This window comes from Palaemon carinicauda, chromosome 22, assembly GCF_036898095.1.
Source record: "Palaemon carinicauda isolate YSFRI2023 chromosome 22, ASM3689809v2, whole genome shotgun sequence".
Lineage (NCBI taxonomy): Eukaryota > Metazoa > Arthropoda > Malacostraca > Decapoda > Palaemonidae > Palaemon > Palaemon carinicauda.
Genome location: NC_090746.1, coordinates 73010869 through 73030905, shown reverse-complemented (window position 1 = coordinate 73030905; position 20037 = coordinate 73010869). Strand labels below are relative to the sequence as shown.

At 42.4% G+C, this 20037-nt stretch overlaps 1 long non-coding RNA gene across 4 annotated transcripts in view; it reads right to left on the bottom strand.

Moving 5' to 3' along the window:
* Positions 1 to 20037, bottom strand: part of LOC137616131 (uncharacterized) — a 197979-nt gene that overhangs the window by 1706 nt on the left and 176236 nt on the right. The window lies entirely within an intron of this gene.

Here is a 20037-nt window from a genome sequence, read left to right as displayed (position 1 = left end):
CAAGATCATTCTAAACCATGACTGATCATGCAAGGGCATCCAAAAGATATAAATGGAAGATGAAGATGACAAACTTTGGTTACATTGATACAAAATGCAGTTCTTACTGTATCTAGAAAATGGAGTTTCCAACTGAATTTCTAGAAAACCTATTCTAGGGCTATAAATTAAAAAATTTCAAACACATGAATAACATACTTTTACTATTAAACTCTTTTTCTCTCTCTGTAAATATTTTTTTTGCCTCAAAATTTGGATACAATTTGACATTACGTGAAATATCTCGTACAGCTACTTGAAGTTCATTCGTTTCACTTAGACTGCCCACCAAGTGACAGTTAGTCAGTCTTCACTTAGCCAATTAATTTTCAGTCCTACATAAAACATATCTAACTTTAAAGCATTTAATGAGGTTACATTTCAACTTTTTTTTTTTTAATAAGCTTTGAAATCTAAATTTATGTGCAGAATATATTACATAATGAATCATGTATTTCATAAGAGTAATGAATATATTGCTTATTAACCGTGTCTTTCAAAAAAAATAACAATTCTTTTTCTTCTAATAAGAAGAGAATCGACTTCTTTAGATAAATCTGTTATGCATTAATTCCAATACTAATATACACAAGATCAAATTCATTCGTGTACTTGACAAATAACGGAAAGGTTTAGCGAGTTTTATGCTGTCTCTCTGCCTTATTTTAATGTTTAAACCACAGGCACATCAGAATTTCATGTAAACCCTTATTCAAGTTTGATTACTACGTACTTCAATGGGCTTACGACGTACAAATAGTCTTAATACTTAATGACATCATATAATAACTCAGATTTTCTTAATTTCCAAGACTACACACCTTATTCACAAAACATAACTTTACAATAAGTATTTTGATTGGGGAGGTTAACACATTAATTACTACATTCACTTGACAAAAAAGATTTCAGGTATACCGATTTACTTTTCTTACTCTACGAATTATAATTACAAATGTTTTATACTTAGAACATCCATACAAAAGGGATATGACTACCGATTCAATATTTGATTTACTGTAAAGTTTTACTTACTAAAAGTATTATTTCAATAACTACAGTATATACAGTACCGACAAAAAATACTTGTCTATATTAAATATGACTAGGAAAAAGTATAAATTATTTCATAACTACTCCATCTTTCTTAGCGAATATACAGTAGATACCCGAGCGATTTACTGATAAGAAAATAATCTATGATTAATTTTGGTTTCTCCTCTCTAATAACCATAATATCAACTTTTTCTACTATTATTCAGTTAACTTTAAATAAAGGGCAAAAAGGGCAAAGATAACGATATCATGAATTTATATAAAAGCTATACAGGTATATTCATAAGATTTTTTCAAAGTAGTAATTAATTTGATTACAGAAGCAAGTATAACTATAGCTATATAACAATTCCTATCTTAAATGATTATAGGAAATAGTTAATTTGTGAAATCAATTAATAGTTGTATAAGAATCTAACTTGTGTTACCTACTGTTACTCTCATGAAATTGATCAAATGATATTAATTTCTGAGGATCACATAAAAAAACAACCAGTTTAACTTTTTTCTACTGAAAGCAAATGTTTATTTATCTTGATATCATAGTAAGGTTTCCCCTTTATTTTATTATCTGTCATTCATGAGCAGGTCTTAGACAAATTATGACCAAAGTACAGTACATAAATGAAGACTTTTTCATCTCAGTATTACTGTCATTAATTAATATTTATAAACTCCCACTGGACAAGTATTAATCAACTTCAAGCACATACCATCACTCTTATTTAGTGGATCAACTTAAATTAATTCAATAACACAAATGTATTCTATGATCACAGAACTGATAGAATACTAAGACAGATGCCATGGATTTTTTCTATATGCAGAAAATACAGAGATTCTAGTGATATGTTATTAATACTAGAAAGATAATAATGTACTTTGGTTAAAATCTATCTTCCATTAAAAACAGTTCATAAGACCCCACACTATGCTTTTGGTGATTTTAATATTACACACATTCAACCTGCACATTTTCATACCCTTACCATTTGTGTTCGAGTTTCTGGATTGAATAAATAATTGTTTAAAGATTGCTAAAACTTAAAAACATTTAACTAATCTTTTCTAGTCAATGTATACCCATATCCTTTTGATGTGCTTATTCTTGAACAGAGGACTTTCATATACAACTAAGAAACAATCCTGTTCTACCTAAACCTCAATCCACTTGCAAAGTGGATATTCTATATTTTTCATTCATTACTTCTTATAGTTTATTTCCTTTCATCACATGGCTATTTATCCCTGTTGGAGCCCTTGGGTTTGTAGCATCCTGTTTTTCTAACTAGGGTTGTAGCTCAGCTAGCCAGTAATAACGAAAATAGTGTCTCGAAATTATCTGTAGAGCCATCATTACTAGTACAATTCCCTAGCATACAAAGTTCTCTACCTTACTTTCAATATACTCTCTTAGCCTCTACTTCCATGACCAATTGGTATTCCCATGGTTTCAATTTAACCTGCACTTATAATTTCTCTAAACCACTAAAGCAACATGTCAAACACTAATCACAATTATAGCATTTCTTTCAAGTCCATGACTCCCCAGAATCACCTTCCTAACTATCTAACTCCAAACATCAGTACTTAATGTTTTCTCTACTTCAATTTCCATTCAACAGCCCATTAAAGAAGTCTCAAGAGTCCATTATATAAAGGTAACTTTCAACTCAATTGCACTTTCCATAACCCATTTTCCTTTCATGCACATTCACAAATACTATCAACAAAAAATGCACAACAAACTCTGCCTAGAGTAGAATTCTACCAGACAATTATTTGAAGTTCAAACACTTTGGTTTGTTAGCTATTCAATTATGACCTTTCGTCTCATCATCTTCATCTTTCTTGTTTTATCAGGAATCTCTCAAAATCAGACTTCATTTGTCCAAAAAGTAGCCCCCTACTTAATTATGTTATTTTTATAATAAAATAAATTTTTGAATATACTTACCCGGTGATTATATAAGCTGCAACTCTGTTGCTCGACAGAAAACTCTACGTTAAAAATCCGCCAGCGATCGCAATGCAGGTAGGGGGTGTACTTCAACAGCGCCATCTGTCATGCAGGTACTCAGTACTCAATGTAAACACAGAACTCAATTTTCTCCTCGGTCCACTGGGTCTCTATTGGGGAGGAAGGGAGGGTCCTTTAATATATAATCACCGGGTAAGTATATTCAAAAATTTATTTTATTATAAAAATAACATTTTTCAATATTAAACTTAGCCGATGATTATATAAGCTGATTCACACCCAGGGGGGTGGGTAGAGACCAGCAATAATTGTTTACATTATTATGAGCTAAGGATTTTTTATTTCATTTTAGCAGTTATTCAAAATAACAAACATAAAATAAATAAGTACCTGGTAAGGAAGTCGACTTGAACAATTACTCTGCCTTTTTAAGTACGTCTTCCTTACGGAGCCTCGCGATCCTCTTAGGATGCTGAGCGACCCCTAGGAGCTGAAGTATCAAGGGTTGCAACCCCTACAACAGGACCTCATCAAAACCTCTAATCTAGGCGCTTCTCAAGAAATGACTTTGACCACCCGCCAAATCAAGTAGGATGCGAAAGGCTTCTTAGCCTTCCGGACAACCTAAAAACAATAATAAAACATTTCAAGAGAAAGATTAAAAAGGTTATAGAATTAAGGAATTGTAGTGGTTGAGCCCTCACCCACTACTACACTCGTTGCTACGAATGGTCCCAGAGTGTAGCAGCTCTCGTAAAGAGACTGGACATTCTTTAAGATAAAAAGACGCGAACACTGACTTGCTTTTCCAATAGGTTGCGTCGATTATACTTTGCAGAGATCTATTTTGTTTAAAGGCCACGGAAGTTGCGACAGCTCTAACTTCGTGTGTCCTTACCTTCAGCAAAGCTTGGTCTTCCTCATTCAGATGGGAATGAGCTTCTCGTATTAACAGTCTGATAAAATAGGATAAAGCATTCTTTGACATAGGCAAAGATGGTTTCTTAACTGAACACCATAAAGCTTCAGACGGGCCTCGTAAAGGTTTAGTTCGTTTTAAATAGAACTTAAGAGCTCTTACAGGGCATAAGACTCTTTCTAGTTCATTTCCAACCATACGATAAGTTTGGAATATCGAACGATATTGGCCAAGGCCGAGAAGGCAGCTCGTTTTTGGCTAGAAAACCAAGTTGTAGAACATGTAGCCGTTTCGGATGAGAATCCGATGTTCTTGCTGAAGGCATGAATCTCACTGACTCTTTTAGCTGTGGCTAAGCATACCAGGAAAAGAGTCTTAAAGGTGAGATCTTTCAGGGAGGCTGATTGTAGCGGTTCGAACCTGTCTGACATCAGGAATCTTAGTACCACGTCTAAATTCCAACCAGGTGTAACCAAACGACGCTCCTTCGTGGTCTCAAAAGACTTAAGGAGGTCCTGTAGATCTTTATTGTTGGAAAGATCTAAGCCTGTGACGGAAGACTGATGCCAACATGCTTCTGTAACCCTTGATAGAGGGAGCTGAAAGAGATCGTTCTTTCCTCAGAAATAAGAGGAAGTCAGCTATTTGAGTTACAGAGGTACTGGTCGAGGATACGGATACTGACTTGCACCAGTTTCGGAAGATTTCCCACTTCGATTGGTAGACTCTAAGGGTGGATGTTCTCCTTGCTCTAGCAATCGCTCTGGCTGCCTCCTTCGAAAAGCCTCTAGCTCTCGAGAGTCTTTCGATAGTCTGAAGGCAGGCAGACGAAGAGCGTGGAGGCCTTGGTGTACCTTCTTTACGCGTGGCTGACGTAGAAGGTCCACCCTTAGGGGAAGTGTTCTGGGAACGTCTACTAGCCATCGAAGTACCTCGGTGAACCATTCTCTCGCGGGCCAGAGGGAAGCAACTAGCGTCAACCTTGTCCCTTCGTGAGAGGCGAACTTCTGCAGTACCTTGTTGACAATCTTGAACGGAGGGAATGCATATAGATCTAGATGTGACCAATCTAGGAGAAAGGCATCTATATGAACTGCTGCTGGGTCCGGGATTGGTGAGCAAAATATTGGGAGCCTCTTGGTCATCGAGGTTGCGAAGAGATCTATGGTTGGCTGGCCCCAGGTGGCCCAAAGTCTCTTGCATACATCCTTGTGGAGGGTCCATTCTGTTGGAATTATTTGTCCCTTCCGACTGAGACAATCTGCCATGACATTCAAGTTGCCTTGGATGAACCTCGTTACTAGTGATATGTCTAGACCTTTTGACCAGGTGAGGAGGTCCCTTGCGATCTCGTACAACGTCAGAGAGTAGGTCCCTCATTGCTTGGAGATGTACGCCAAAGCCGTGGTGTTGTCCGAGTTCACCTCCACCACTTTGCCTTGAAGGAGAGACCTGAAGCTTTTCCAGGCCAGACGTACTGCCAGTAGCTCCTTGCAGTTGAAATGCATTGTCCTTTGAATCGAGTTCCATAATCCCGAGCATTCCCGACCGTCTAATGTCGCACCCCAGCCTACGTCCGATGCGTCCGAGACGAGAACGTGGTTGGGAGTCTGAACAGTCAGGGGAAGACCCTCTCTTAGGTTGATATAGTCCTTTCACCAAGTCAGACAAGACTTTATCTTTCCGGAAACCGGGATCGAGACCGCTTCTAGCGTCTTGTCCTTTGTCCAGTGAAAAGCTAGATGGTATAGAAGAGGACGGAGGTGTAGTCTTCCTAGTGACACAAATTGATCCACGGATGACAGTGTCCCTACCAGACTCATCCACAGCCTGACTGAGCAGCGTTCCTTCTTCAGCATCTTCTGGATGGATAGCAGGGCTGGGGGCTGATCGTCTTGTTCAGCAACGTCCTCATCAGAGGGTTCCTCATCCGAAACTGATGAGGAAACGGCAACGGAGTGGGCAACGTCTGACTCGCTGAATCCGGTCGCACTGGTGGATGCGTGACGGAGCCGGACGCAATATCATGGAACTGCTGCACAGTCTGTGAACTGTCAACAACCATGGGTGCGCGAGGAAGTACAGCGTCAACCTGAAACTGTCTAGACCGTCTGGGTTGTGCAGTCAACACCCTACCGGGTTGCTGAGGTTGACGCACTGCGTCACAACAAGTCACCTCTGCTGGTTGTTGAACGTCCTGAACGTCAACAACCACCTCCGAGCGTCGCTTAACGTCAACGTGCCGCTGGCAACCCACACTGGGTCGCATCGGTGGAGGAACCACCTCAACTGGCAGACGCGAGTAGGTTACCTCAGCGTCAACAGGGCGCACAACCGACCGGTTGGAAGGTTGTTGGCCAGAAGGAGGAACCACCTCAACTGGCAGACGCGAGTAGGTTACCTCAGCGTCAACAGGGCGCACAACCGACCGGTTGGAAGGTTGTTGGCCAGAAGGTTCTTCTCCGCATTTAAGTCCTCTATCAAGGACGCAAGCTTGGACTGCATGTCTTGCAGCAAAGCCCATTTAGGGTCTACGGGAGCAGGTGTGGCAACAGACGGGGTTAGCGACTGAGGCGGAACCGTTTACCATCCCTGAAAGCCTTGTTATGTGTGACATAATAGTACTGTACAGCAAAACTTCAAAGGCTCGACAAAAGCTGAGAAGTTGACCTGTAAACAACTTGGAGCGTCTCCTGGCTAGGCGCCAGGGCGAGTCTACCAGAATTGAGAATTCTATCTGGGCAGAGGCATGAACTCCCAAGCCGAGAACTTCTCTCGTGTCATATCAGACTCTCGCTCTATAAGCCAGTTTAAAAGAAGGGAAATCAAAGGCTGTATCCCTAAAACTCCTCCTGGTGCAAAAACCAGTCGCCTAGCCAACGTAACGCTCTCTAGGAGAGCGAGAGAGCACTAGCTTAAAAACAACGGCTTCGAAGTAGCTAGGCCTAGTGTAAGTTCTGACGTTAAGGCGAACGAGGAGCAGCAGTTACAAGATCCGGACGAAGATCCTTAAAAAAAAATCATCATGATTTAATTAAAGTCCATAGGAGGCTAAGCAGCCTAAGGCTCCTCTCCATCTGACAGAGTCCTCAAGGGAATATCAGTAGGAGGGAGAACAGCAACTTCCTCATCTACAGGAACCTTGTCCGATAAAAGCTAGGTTACCTCAGTGAGTCTCTCACTGGTGCATTAGTAGCAGACCAGAAGGCAACGTCATGTAACTGCTTGACAGTCTGTGAACTGTCAACAACTGAACTGTCAACCACAACAGGTGTGTGAGGACGTACAGTGTCCACTCGAGACTGCTTTGACTGTCTAGACTGAGCAGTCAAAACAACTCTAGAATGCGGAGGTTGACGCACCGCGTCAAAACAAAACAACTTAGACTGTTGTTGTACCTCGCGAACGTCAACGGAAGGTTCCGTGCGTCGCTTGGTTGGTTGTAGGCTAGAGGTTGGTGCAGTGTCAACCTTCTCCGCACGAAAGTCCTGCATCAATGACGTTAACTGAGACTGCATGGTCTGCAGCAAAGACCACTTAGGGTCTACAGGAGCAGGTGCGGCAACAGACGGTGTCACTGCCTGATGCGGTACCGCTTTGCCTCTCTTAGGAGGTGAGCAGTCGTCGGAAGACTGCAGCGAGTCCGAACTGACCCAGTGGCTACAACTGGGCCGTTGGACTTGCGCGGAATGGACCGACTTGCGCTTAATAAGCCGCGAGACCTTGGTCCATGGTTTCTTACGAGAAACCTCTTCCGCAGACGAGGAATAAAGGGCTCTCTCGTCTTAGAGTGGGTGGGGCGATCTTGGGTAGATACGCCCGAAACCACAGAGGGAAAACGTCTGTTCGTTGATCAAGGCCTCTCGAACCCATAAGTCGTTCGACATTACTTCTCCCCTGGGCTTGGGAGCTTGCAAGAGGTCCCGGACTAGGTGAACGACAGGCACGAACAGACGAACCCTCGGACGCAACACTGTAACACTTTGCGCATATCACTTTATCGATTTTCTGTTTTGCACTTATTTCACTGAAATCAAAACTTTTACTGATTTCTACCTGAAACACGCAATTCTACCCTTCATTAAAAGGTAGTAATTGCGAAATCAGTCGTAAAATGCAGCTCATTAATACTAGCAAAAAAAACAGAAAACATATATTAAGATAAAAAATTCAGTGGCTGGGAAAGACTAAACGCTAGTTCATATAAACTACGTTTTCAATCTCTCACCGCACATAGCCTGGGGACAAGAATAAAAACCTAGAAACGTTTTACCTTCCTCCCCGTACAGAGACTAGGGACGAGAGTAACACGAGAACAACGTTACCCGCTTGAGCGGAACGTTTTCTCTCCTCTCTCTCCCTCCGTCTCTATCTCTCTCTCTCTTTCTCTCTTGATTTCGCACCTAAGAGAAGAGAAGAGCCCAATTATATATCGTCAAAAAAAACATGTTATTTGACTAAAGGAAAAAACTGAAAGGTTTTCCAAATAAAAAGTTCCTTTAATTTAGAATTTAAAACATTTAAGCTAAGAAAGAATGAACAAAACGTCAGAATCGATTTACTCTTACTGCAAAGTGAAACAGTGATACACTCTCTCTCTATCGTAACGATAGAGCGCATGTTGAACGTCCTGAACGTCAACAACTGCGTAGTCTAAACGTTAGTTCATCTTTGAAAACAGTACGAAGACTATCAAAGAAATTCTTTCATAAAACATTACATTTAAAAAGTTTTAAATTCTTTAAAGGCTAAATACGATATAACGGGCTCAACGTTGATTAACTTCGGTTCCAAGTTAGGACCGCCTACTATCAGGAAAGGTCGCATATAAACAAAACATAAAAATTTATTTTTATATGTTTATAATAAATGGAAAGTTAATCGAAGAGGCCTAATAAAGGCGGAGAGATATAAATTATATAGATCTATAACGTGTTAAGCAAAATTACTAAAAACCTAAACACACTTCCGTCTAAGGGAAGGGTCGGCCATTTAAAAGTGAAAGAGAGTCCATACTCTCTTTGTCACCATAATTAAATCTATCCAAAACGAGTTCAAGTTTTGAGATGAAGATAAAACACCTGCATAGCGAAAGCTCAAAACTAGAATAGTGTACTTCACCAAATAGTTGTGAAAACAAATCCAGTTAGTAACAGCGAATTAGTAGGTCTTGCCGGTAGCCCGACAGAGAGAAAATTGAGTTCTGTGTTTACATTGAGTACTGAGTACCTGCACGACAGATGGCGTTGTTGAAGTACACCCCCTACCTGCATTGCGATCGCTGGCGGATTTTTAACGTAGAGTTTTCTGTCGAGCAACAGAGTTGCAGCTTATATAATCACCGGCTAAGTTTAATATTGAAAAAGTTATTTTCAATATGTAACTTGGTTTAACATTATAAAGCATATTGCAATAATTGAATTCACATAAAATCTGCAATAATAATTTTCTATTTTGTTAATGATTATTGGAAACTGGATTAGCAGATGTATAATCTAAAGGAAATTCCCTTGAAAAATTAAATCAATTATCGATCAACTACTGTACTGTACTTGCTCAAACTACATATTTCCATTGTGCTATTTACAAGCAACTTTTAATTGAATGTATTAAATTTGCTCCAAACACACTTTGCAATAGTTGACTGACCCTTACAAAAACATTTTCTCCTTCGAAGAAAAATAAATGGGTAGTCTTACAGTGGCAGCACGTGAAAAGTACTGCAGAACTGCAGCACCCCCTTTTTTTATTTGATATTATTGGTAATACAGAACTGTATTCAATATAGTGATTTTTTCTTTAAAGTTTTCTTCATACTTATACAATATATACTCCTTGAGCTTAATTTCAGTAATCATCCTTCACTTTATGCAATAAAATGAAAAGAATCTTTGTCTGGAACTGTGTACTTCACAGTTCCAGCTGTGGGGTGTTTGGCAGTTGTCACGTGCCTACAGGAAGCTATACGCGAGTCTGAGCCACATGCTGACCAGATTGAGGAGAGACAGCACTGTCGTTCCCACAGTGCCAACCTTGGCATGTCAATGGAGGTAATTTTTTTTTTTTTTTACTCCACGGGTGTTGTACTAGAAAAGTGTCTACTATATTCTTGAATGTAATGAAATTTCTCTTCCTCTTTTTTTGTTAAGGTTTTTATAGTTTATATAGGAGATATTTTAATGTCTCACTTCTTAAAATTTTTATTTTTCCTTGTTTCCATTCTGCACTGGACTATTTTCCCTGTTGGAGCCCCTGGGCTTATAGCATTCTGCTTTTCCAACTAGGGTTGTAGTTTAGCAATTAATAATAATAATAATAATAATAATAATAATAATAATAATAATAATCCATCCATATACCTAGGCACTTCCCCCAATTTTGGGGGTTAGCCGACATCAAACAAATAAAACAAAAAAGGGGACCTCTCCTCTATACGTTCCTCCCAGCCTGACAAGGGACTCAACCGAGTTCGGCTGGTACTGCTAGGGTGCCACAGCCCACCCTCCCCTATTATCCACCACAGATGAAGCTTCATAACGCTGAATTCCCTACTGCTGCTACCTCCGCGGTCATCCAAGGCACAGGAGGACGCAGCAGGGCCTACCGGAACTGCGTCACAATCGCTCGCCATTCCTTCCTTTTTCTAGCACGCTCTCTTGCCTCTCTCACATCTATCCTCCTATCACCCAGAGCTTTCTTCACTTCATCCATCCACCCAAACCTTGGCCTTCCTCTTGTACTTCTCCCATCAACTCTTGCATTCATCACCTTCTTTAGCAGACAGCCATTTACCATTCTCTCAACAGGGCCAAACCACCTTAACACATTCATATCCACTCTAGCTGCTAACTCATTTCTTACACCCGTTCTCACCCTCACTACTTCGTTCCTAACCCTATCACACCAGCCATACTCCTTAGACACTTCATCTCAAACACATTCAATTTCTGTCTCTCCGTCACTTTCATTCCCCACAACTCCGATCCATACATCACAGTTGGTACAATCACTTTCTCAAACAGAACTCTCTCTCTACATTCATGCCCAACCCTCTATTTTTTATTACTCCCTTAACTGCCCCCAACACTTTGCATCCTTCATTCACTCTCTGACGTACATCTGCTTCCACTCCACCATTTGCTGCAACAACAGACCCCAAGTACTTAAACTGACCCACTTCCTCAAGTAACTCTCCATTCAACATGACATTCAACCTCGCACCACCTTCCCTACCCGAACATCTCATAACCTTACTCTTACCCACATTAACTCTCAACTTTCTTCTCTCGCACACCCTTTCAAATTCTGTCACTAATCGTCCAAGCTTCTCTTCCTTGTCTGCAACCAGTACAGTATCATCTGCAAACAACAACTGATTTACTTCCCATTCATGGTCATTCTCGTCTACCAGTTTCAATCCTCGTCCGAGCACTCGAGCATTCACTTCTCTCACCACACCATCAACATACAAGTTAAACAACCACGGCAACATCACACATCCCTGTCTCGGTCCCACTCTCACCGGAAACCAATCGCTCACTTCATTTCCTATCCTAACACATGCTTTACTACCTTTGTAGAAACTTTTCACTGCTTGCAACAACCTTCCACCAACTCCATATAACCTTATCACATTCCATATTGCTTCCCTATCAACTCTATCATACGCTTTCTCCAGATCCATAAACACAACATACACCTCCTTACCTTTTGCTAAATATTTCTCGCATATCTGCCTAACTGTACAAATCTGATTCATACAACCCCTACCTCTTCTAAAACCCCCTGTACTTTTAAGATTGCATTCTCTGTTTTCTCCTTAATCCTATTAATCAGTACTCTACCATACACTTTTCCAACTACACTCAACAAACTAATACCCCTTGAATTACAACACTCAAGCACATCTCCCTTACCCTTATATAGTGGTACAATACACGCACAAACCTAATCTACTGGTACCACTGACAACACAAAACACATATTAAACAATCTCACCAACCATTCAAGTAGTCACACCCCCTTCCTCCAACATCTCAGCTCTCACACCATCCATACCAGATGCTTTTCCTACTCTCGTTTCATCTAGTGCTCTCCTCACTTCCTCTCTTGTAATCTCTCTCTCATTCTCAACTCCCATCACCGGCACCTCAACACCTGCAACAGAAATTATATCTACCTCCCTTTTATCCTCAACATTCAGTAAACTTTCAAAATATTCCGCCCACCTTTTCCTTGCCTCCTTTCCTTTTAACAACCTTCCATTTCCATCTTTCACTGTCTCTTCAATTCTTGAACCAGCCTTCCTTACTCTCTTCACTTCTTTCCAAAATTACTTCTTATTCTCTTCATATGAATGACCCAATCCCTGACCCCACCTCAGGTCAGCTGTCCTCTTTGCCTCACTTACCTTGCGCTCTACTTCCACATTTTCTCCCTATATCTTTCATACTTCTCTACACTATTACTCTGCAGCCATTCTTCAAAAGCCCTATTTTTCTCTTCCACTTTTACCTTCACTTCTTCATTCCACCATTCACTACCCTTCCTCATGCTGCCTCCAACAAACTTCTTGCCACACACATCACTTGCAATCCCAACAAAATTTTCTTTTACTAACTTCCACTCCTCCTCTAAATTACCAGTTTCTCTTACTCTCACTTCGTCATATGCCATTTTCAACCTTTCTTGATATTTACTTAGTACCACCGGTTTTATTAGCTCTTCAACCCTCACTAGCTCCCTTTTACATCCACCTACTCTATTCCCCCACTCATTTGCTACAACTAATTTTCCTTCCACCTAAAAATGATCAGACATACCGTTAGCCATACCCCTAAACATGTGCACGTCTTTCAATCTTCCAAGCATTCTTTTAGTTATCAACACATAATCCATTAACGCCCTTTCTACCACTCTTCCGTTTGCCACTCTTACCCATGTATACAGTACTTGTTTTTATCTTTCTTTTTGAAAAAGCTAGAACTTATCACCATCTCTTGCTCAACACACATATCTACCAGTCTCTCACCACTCTCATTTTCACCTGGTACGCCATACTTCCCAATGACACCTTCTACCTCTCCAGCGCCAACTCTAGCATTTAAGTCACCCATGACAACTACATAATTCCTTCTACCCAGTCCTTCTACACACCTAGTTAATTCATTCCAGAACTCATTCCGCTATTCTTCACTTTTCTCACAACCTCGCCCGTACGCACTGACAAAAGCCCAACATTCCCTAGCCAACCTAACCCTTACCCACATTAACCTAGATGATATCTCCATCCATTCCACTACTTTACCTGTCATCCATTCACTCAGCAATAAAGCCACACCTTCTTGCTCTTCCCCTTTCAATCCCAGATACTCTAACAGACATTTCACCAAACATCACTTCACCTTTTCCTTTTATCTTTGTCTCACACAAAGCCAATATATCCAACCTTCTATTCCTAAACATACTTCCAATCTCACATCTTTTACTCTCTATCGTACTACATCCACGCACATGCAAACACCCCAAAACTAGAGTGCGGGGAGCAGTCACTCTCACCCCAGCTCCACCTCTTTGATGTCTCATAGGATTATAATACAGGAGAGGGGGTTCCCAGCCCCCTCGTCCCGTCCCTTTTAGTCGCCTCTTACGACACGCAGGGATACGTTTGCGCTATTCTAATTGTTTTTATGCCCCCTCGGCCACAGGGGGCATAATAATAATAATAATAATAATAATAATAATCATAATAATAATAATAATCTTATTTCCAGCTATTCTACCAGTTTCATTTTTTCTCAGTTTTCTTGACAATTCCCATGACTACAACAGAGGCAAAACACAGCTTTTCAACACTGAAAAGAATATGGAGTTTTTATGATAAAACAAAGTTTTATGAATACTTACCTGGCAGTTATATATATATATATATATGTATATATATATATGTATATGTATATGTATATATATATATGTATATGTATATATATATATATATATATATATATATATATATATATATATATATATATATATATATATATATATATATATAGCTATAGTCTCTGACTTGGCAGAATTTTTTCAAAAATTGCGGCAACATCCTTGTGGTGGTTGTGCGGTTAGGTGGTTAACAACCCTTACAGGGTGGTACTTGGAATCATTCTCGTTTTCTGTTCTTTAGATCATCTATGCCCAACCTATCTCCTGAGGGGAGGTGGGTGGGCCTTAGAATATATATATAACTGCCAGGTAAGTATTCATAAAACTTTGTTTCATCATAAAAACTCCATTTTCATGAATAGAACTTACCTGGCAGTTATATATATAAATAGCTGATTCACACACTTGGAGGAGGGTGACAGACAGTAAACATCATTGGGGAAACAACAAAAAGTTGTAGGAGAAAAAACACCTTGATTCCTTACCTGCTAAGGTAGCTGACTTCAAAGGTTCCTGCCTCTTGAGTCGCTTTCCCTTAGGAGTGTCAGCCAGGATTGGACCTGCCATGCTGAAACCACTCAATCGAGTCTGTCAATGGGCTGAGACCAACAATCTGACTAGACTTCAGAACTACCTATTACCCTTATAATAAAAACTGCAACCTTGCTAAAACTAACCACCTAACCTTTGCAGAATAGATATAAATTATCTATCTAGACTGAGGTGACTGTACCACAAGTCGACGTCCTCAGACAACCATTAAAAACACCAACCCACACACAGGCATACAAAAACTAAGGTTGAGGGGAGGTAGTAACTCCTTTGCCTAATACAGAAGCCGTAGCTACGTATGGGCCCAAGGTATAGCATTTCTCATAATCCACTCTCACCTCTCTGAGGTAATGAGAGGCGAACACATTGCTTCTCCAGAACGTTGCATCCATAATTTGCCTGACACACATGTTCTTGCGATAAGCAAGCGAAGTCGCAATGGCTCTCACTTCATGAGCCTGCACTTTTAAATGGCTGAAGTACTCTTCCTTACACAAGAGATGCCCTTCCCTTATAACTTCCCTCAGGAAAAAAGACAAAGGGTTTTTGAAAGGGGCTTTTGCGGATCTTTCACCGAGCACCGCGAGGAGCTAGAAGAGCCTCTCACATTCTTAGTGTGAGACAAGTAAGCTTTGAGGGCACTAACTGGACAGAGGAGCCTCTCTTGCTCTTGACCCACTAGGTTAGTAAGGTTAGGAACCTCAAAAGTCCTTGGCCAGGGCTTTGAAGGGTTCTCGTTCTTGGCGAGGAAATCCATTCTTAAGGCACAAACTGCTCCATTCTGATTGAAGCCTATCTGCTTTTCAATCGTGTGTACCTCACTGACCCTTTTAGCTGTGGCTAGGGCCATAAGGAAGAGGGTTTTCTTCGTAACCTCTCTAAGAGAAGCTTGAGAGATGGGTTCAAATCTCTTGGTGCAAAGAAATTTAAGAACCACATCAAGGTTCCAAGAAGGGGGCTTTAACTAAACCTGTTTGGTTGTCTCAAAAGACTTCATGAGGTCTTGCAAGTCCTTATCGTGAGACAAGTCTAAGCCTCTATGTCGACAGACTGTAGAGAGCATGCTTCTGTACCCTTTGATTGTGGACACTGCCAGCTTAGCATCCTGCCTGAGGTATAATAAAAAATCAGCAATCTGGCCGACAGAGGCAGTGGATGAGGAAACCTTATGCTTCCTACACCAAGCTCTAAAAGTCTCCCACTTGGATTGGTAGACTCTCTGTGAAGAGACCCTCCTCGCTCTGGCGATAGCTTTCACAGCTTGCGCCAAAAATCCTCTCGTTCTGACAAGCTTCTCGATAGTCTGAAGGCAGTCAGTTTGAGAGTGAGGGGGTTTTGATGATACCTCTCGAAGTGGGGTTGTCTGAGCAGCTTTGGACTTGCAGGAAGGCTTCTTGGGAAGTCCATCAACAAGTCCACCACTTCCGTAAACCATTCTCTCATTGGCCAGAATGGAGCTATCAGGATCATTTGTCCCGAATCGAGGAGGGCGAATTTCCTGACGACCAGATTGATAATCTTGAACGGGGGAAAGGCATAAGTGTCCATCCCCGTCCAATCCATCAAAAAGGCGTCCACCGCTATTGCCTCCTTGTCCGGAAGTAAAGAGCAATAGTTGGGGATCCTCTTGTTCAGGTTGGAGGCAAAAATGACAAATTCGTAGGTAATTTGTATTTTTCCTAACTATACAAACCTTAGCTATTTAATATGGGTAATTACTTTCGGCGTAGCTGAAATGACAAGCCATTAGATTTTTAACGAGGGTTTACTACCCCTCCGCTAGTTAGTGGGGGTTAAGGGGGGGGTAGCTTGCCACCTCCCCCCCTCACACACACCTGCGCTTGAGCTCACTTTGCTTAGAGGTAGGACTTCACGGGCAATAGGGCTGGCGGGCAAATTTGATTAAATAGCTAAGGTTTGTATAGTTAGGAAAAATACAAATTACCTACGAATTTGTCATTTGTTCCGTAATTGAAATACAAACCACGCTATTTAATATAGGTGACTCACCCCTTAGGAAGGGTGGTAAGTCCCAGCCAGTACTGGCTTTTGGCTTTGCCCGGGGCCTCAATATCTGAGTGTATCAGCACTCAACAATAGTCCCTGCACCTCGCTAGAACTTTGCTGCGCAAGGGCTGCGGCCTACATAAGCTGTGTGTGTGGGTATGAAGTGTGACTCGTCCTTGGAAGTTGACCCGTAGTCCTTTATAAGGAAACTTAGGCTAGGACACTCCCCAATACCACCTCGTCAGGGTATGGGGACGTGACAGTATTAACTTAATACTAGGAACACAAGGGAACATGGTTTACCTGCAGTGGTTCGAGGTCAGCTGTGCAGAGAACCCAGGATGCTGTTTTCCCCAAGAGAGGGGAGGATGAAGAAAAGAATAAGGGCCAGACAAACCTTTTCATTCACGCAGACTAAGACCGGGTAACAATGCCCTCATCCTTCTGCTACTTGTCCATTAAGGAGCCTGAGGTTTTAAACCAGCTGTTATACAGCCACCACAGGGACGATGGAGAACGTATCGAGCCTCCTGTGGGTCACGTCTTGCAGGTAGTGGGCTGTGAAGGTCGTCTGACGCTTCCACTCCACTGCTTGTAGAACCTGCGTCACAGAAAAGTTCTTCTTGAAGGCCAGGAACGTAGCTACGCCCCTGACATCGTGTGCTCTAGGGCGACGTGACAGAGGAGGGTCAGGATTCAGGGACAGATGTATTACCCTACGAATCCATGCCGAGATGGTATTCTTGGTAACCCTCCTCTTTGTTCTCCCAGTGTTAACAAAAAATGCTTGCACCTGGGGGCGAACTGCAGCCGTTCTTTTGAGATATACAGTAACCTCAGACTCCTTACTGGGCACAGTAGGAGATGGTCTGGGTCATCTGTTACAAAGACTCGAAATCCGAAGAGTCAAACCTAGGATCCGGCACTCCCGGATTCTGAGTCTTAGCAACAAACTCAGGGACGAATCTGAACGTTACCTCCCCCCATCGCCTTGAATGGGCGATGTCACACAAGAGACCATGAAGTTCGCTGACTTGCTTGGCCGAGGCCAAAGCTAGTAGAACACCGTCTTCCAAGTTAGGTGGCGATCTGAAGCCTGCCGTAATGGTTCGTAGGGAGGTCTCTTAAGAGACCTGAGAACTCGAACCACGTTCCATGGAGGAGGTCTCACTTCCGACAGAGGGCAGGTAAGTTCATAACTTCATATGAGTAGAGAAAGTTCCAGCTAAGAAGAAATGTCCACTCCTTTGAGCCTGAAGACTAGACTTAAGGCTGAGCGATAGTCTTTCACTGCCGAGACTGAAAGGCGCATTTCTTCCCGCAAATACACGAAGAACTCCGCTATTGCTGGAATAGTGGCATCGAGTGGAGAGATACCCCTTCCACGACACCAACCACAGAAAACTCGCCACATTGCCTGGTAGACCCCTGCGGATGACTTTCGCAGGTGTCCAGACATCCTGTTCGCAACTTGTTGCGAAAATCCTCTCTCAGCGAGGAGATGCTGGATAGTCTCCAGGCGTGAAGCCGAAGCGAAGCTACGGCTTTGTGAAAGATGTTGGCGTGCGGTTGTTTGAGTAGCTCGTGTCGTGGAGGGAGTTCTCTCGGAAGTTCCGTTAGGAGTTGCAGAAGGTCTGGAAACCATTCCGCGTGATGCCATATCGGAGCTACAGGGGTCATCGAGAGATTGACCGATATTCTAGTCTTGTTGAGCACCCTCCTCATCAGACAGAACGGGGGAAAGGCATACACGTCGATGTTGTCCCACCGTTGTTGGAAGGCATCTTGCCAGAGTGCCTTGGGGTCCGGGACTGGGGAGCAGTACAGCGGGAGCTTGAAGTTCAGCGCTGTAGCGAACAGATCCACAGTCGGGGAACCCCACAAAGTCAGGACTTTGTTGGCTACCTGATGATCCAAAGACCACTCGGTACTCACTATCTGTGTCGCTCTGCTCAGACTGTCGGCGAGTACATTCCTCTTGCCTGGAAGGAAGCGAGCCGATAGTGGAATCGAGTGGACTTCGGTCCATCTCAGCATCTCTACTGCAAGATGGGATAGCTGCTGTGAAAAGGTAGCTCCCTGCTTGTTGATGTAAGCCACTACTGTGGTGTTGTCGCTCATTACCACCACAGAGTGGCCCGCGAGGTATTGTTGGAACTGTTGATGGGCCAGGAATACGGCCTTCATTTCTAGCAGATTTATATGGAGGCACTTTTCTGATTCTGACCACAGGCCTGAAGTCTTGTGGTGCAGAACGTGGGCCCCCCACCCTTTCTTTGATGTGTCCGAAAACAGCATCAAATCCGGGGGAAGGACGAGAAGATCCACTCCCTTTCGTAGGTTCTCATCTGTCACCCACCACTGAAGGTCCGTCTGTTCCGCAGGACCCATCGGGATCATGACGTCCGGGAATCGTGACCTTGATTCCACTGGGACTTGAGTCGCCATTGAAGAGATCTCATTCTGAGGCGACCGTTGGGAACTAGACGGGCCAAGGATGAGAGGTGACCGAGGAGACGTAACCAAGATTGGGCTGGAAGCTCTTCTCGTCTGAGGAAAGGACTCGCGACCCTCCTCAGCCATGCTATCCTGTCGTCTGATGGGAAGGCTTTGTGGAGATTGGTGTCTATGACCATGCCTAGATAAACCAGTCTTTGAGTGGGAAGCAGAGAAGACTTCTCGAGATTTACCATGATCCCCAGATCTTGGCAAAGTCCCAGAGGTATGTCTCGGTGTCGAAGAAGGGCTGACTCAGAGTCTGCTAGGATCAGCCAGTCGTCCAGATAATGGACGAGACGGATGCCGATCCTGTGTGCCCACGACGATATTAGGGTGAACACTGGTGAAAATCTGTGGTGCTGTGGAGAGACCGAAACACAGCACCTTGAACTGGTACACCTTGTTGTCTAGGCTGAATCTTAAGTACTTCCTTGAAGACGGATGGACTGGGATCTGGAAGTACGCGTCCTTCAGGTCCAGTGTACACATGAAGTCTTGTGGTCTCACTGCAAGTCTGACCGTGTCTGCCGTCTCCATGCTGAACGGGGTCTGCTTGACAAACCTGTTCAGAGCTGAGAGGTCAATGACTGGTCTCCAGCCTCCAGACACCTTCTTTACAAGAAAGAGTCGATTGATTGATTGATTGATTTAAAGATTTCAAGCATCCTGACATCTAAGGTCATTGACGCCAGTAACATTTAATTTATGTATACAAAAATAAAAAATAAAATAAAATAAAAAATAAAAGAGTATTCAATTAAAATCATAAAAGTTGAATGTCATAAAAGTTAAATAGTTTTCAGAAGACCTGCTTCTGAAATAAATCTAAAAATGCCACTTGCATAGTAGGACACATCATTTCCAAGAATCTTGGCAAGGATGAACCTGCCACCCTCACCTCGAGCCTCAAACAAATATCTATTCCTTAAGTTGTTATAATTGGGGCATTCGGTCAACAAATGCCTCACTGTTAGGGGTACTAAACAGTCGTCACAATACGGTTGGTGTTGGCCCTTCAGCAGAAACTCGTGTGTCAACCGAG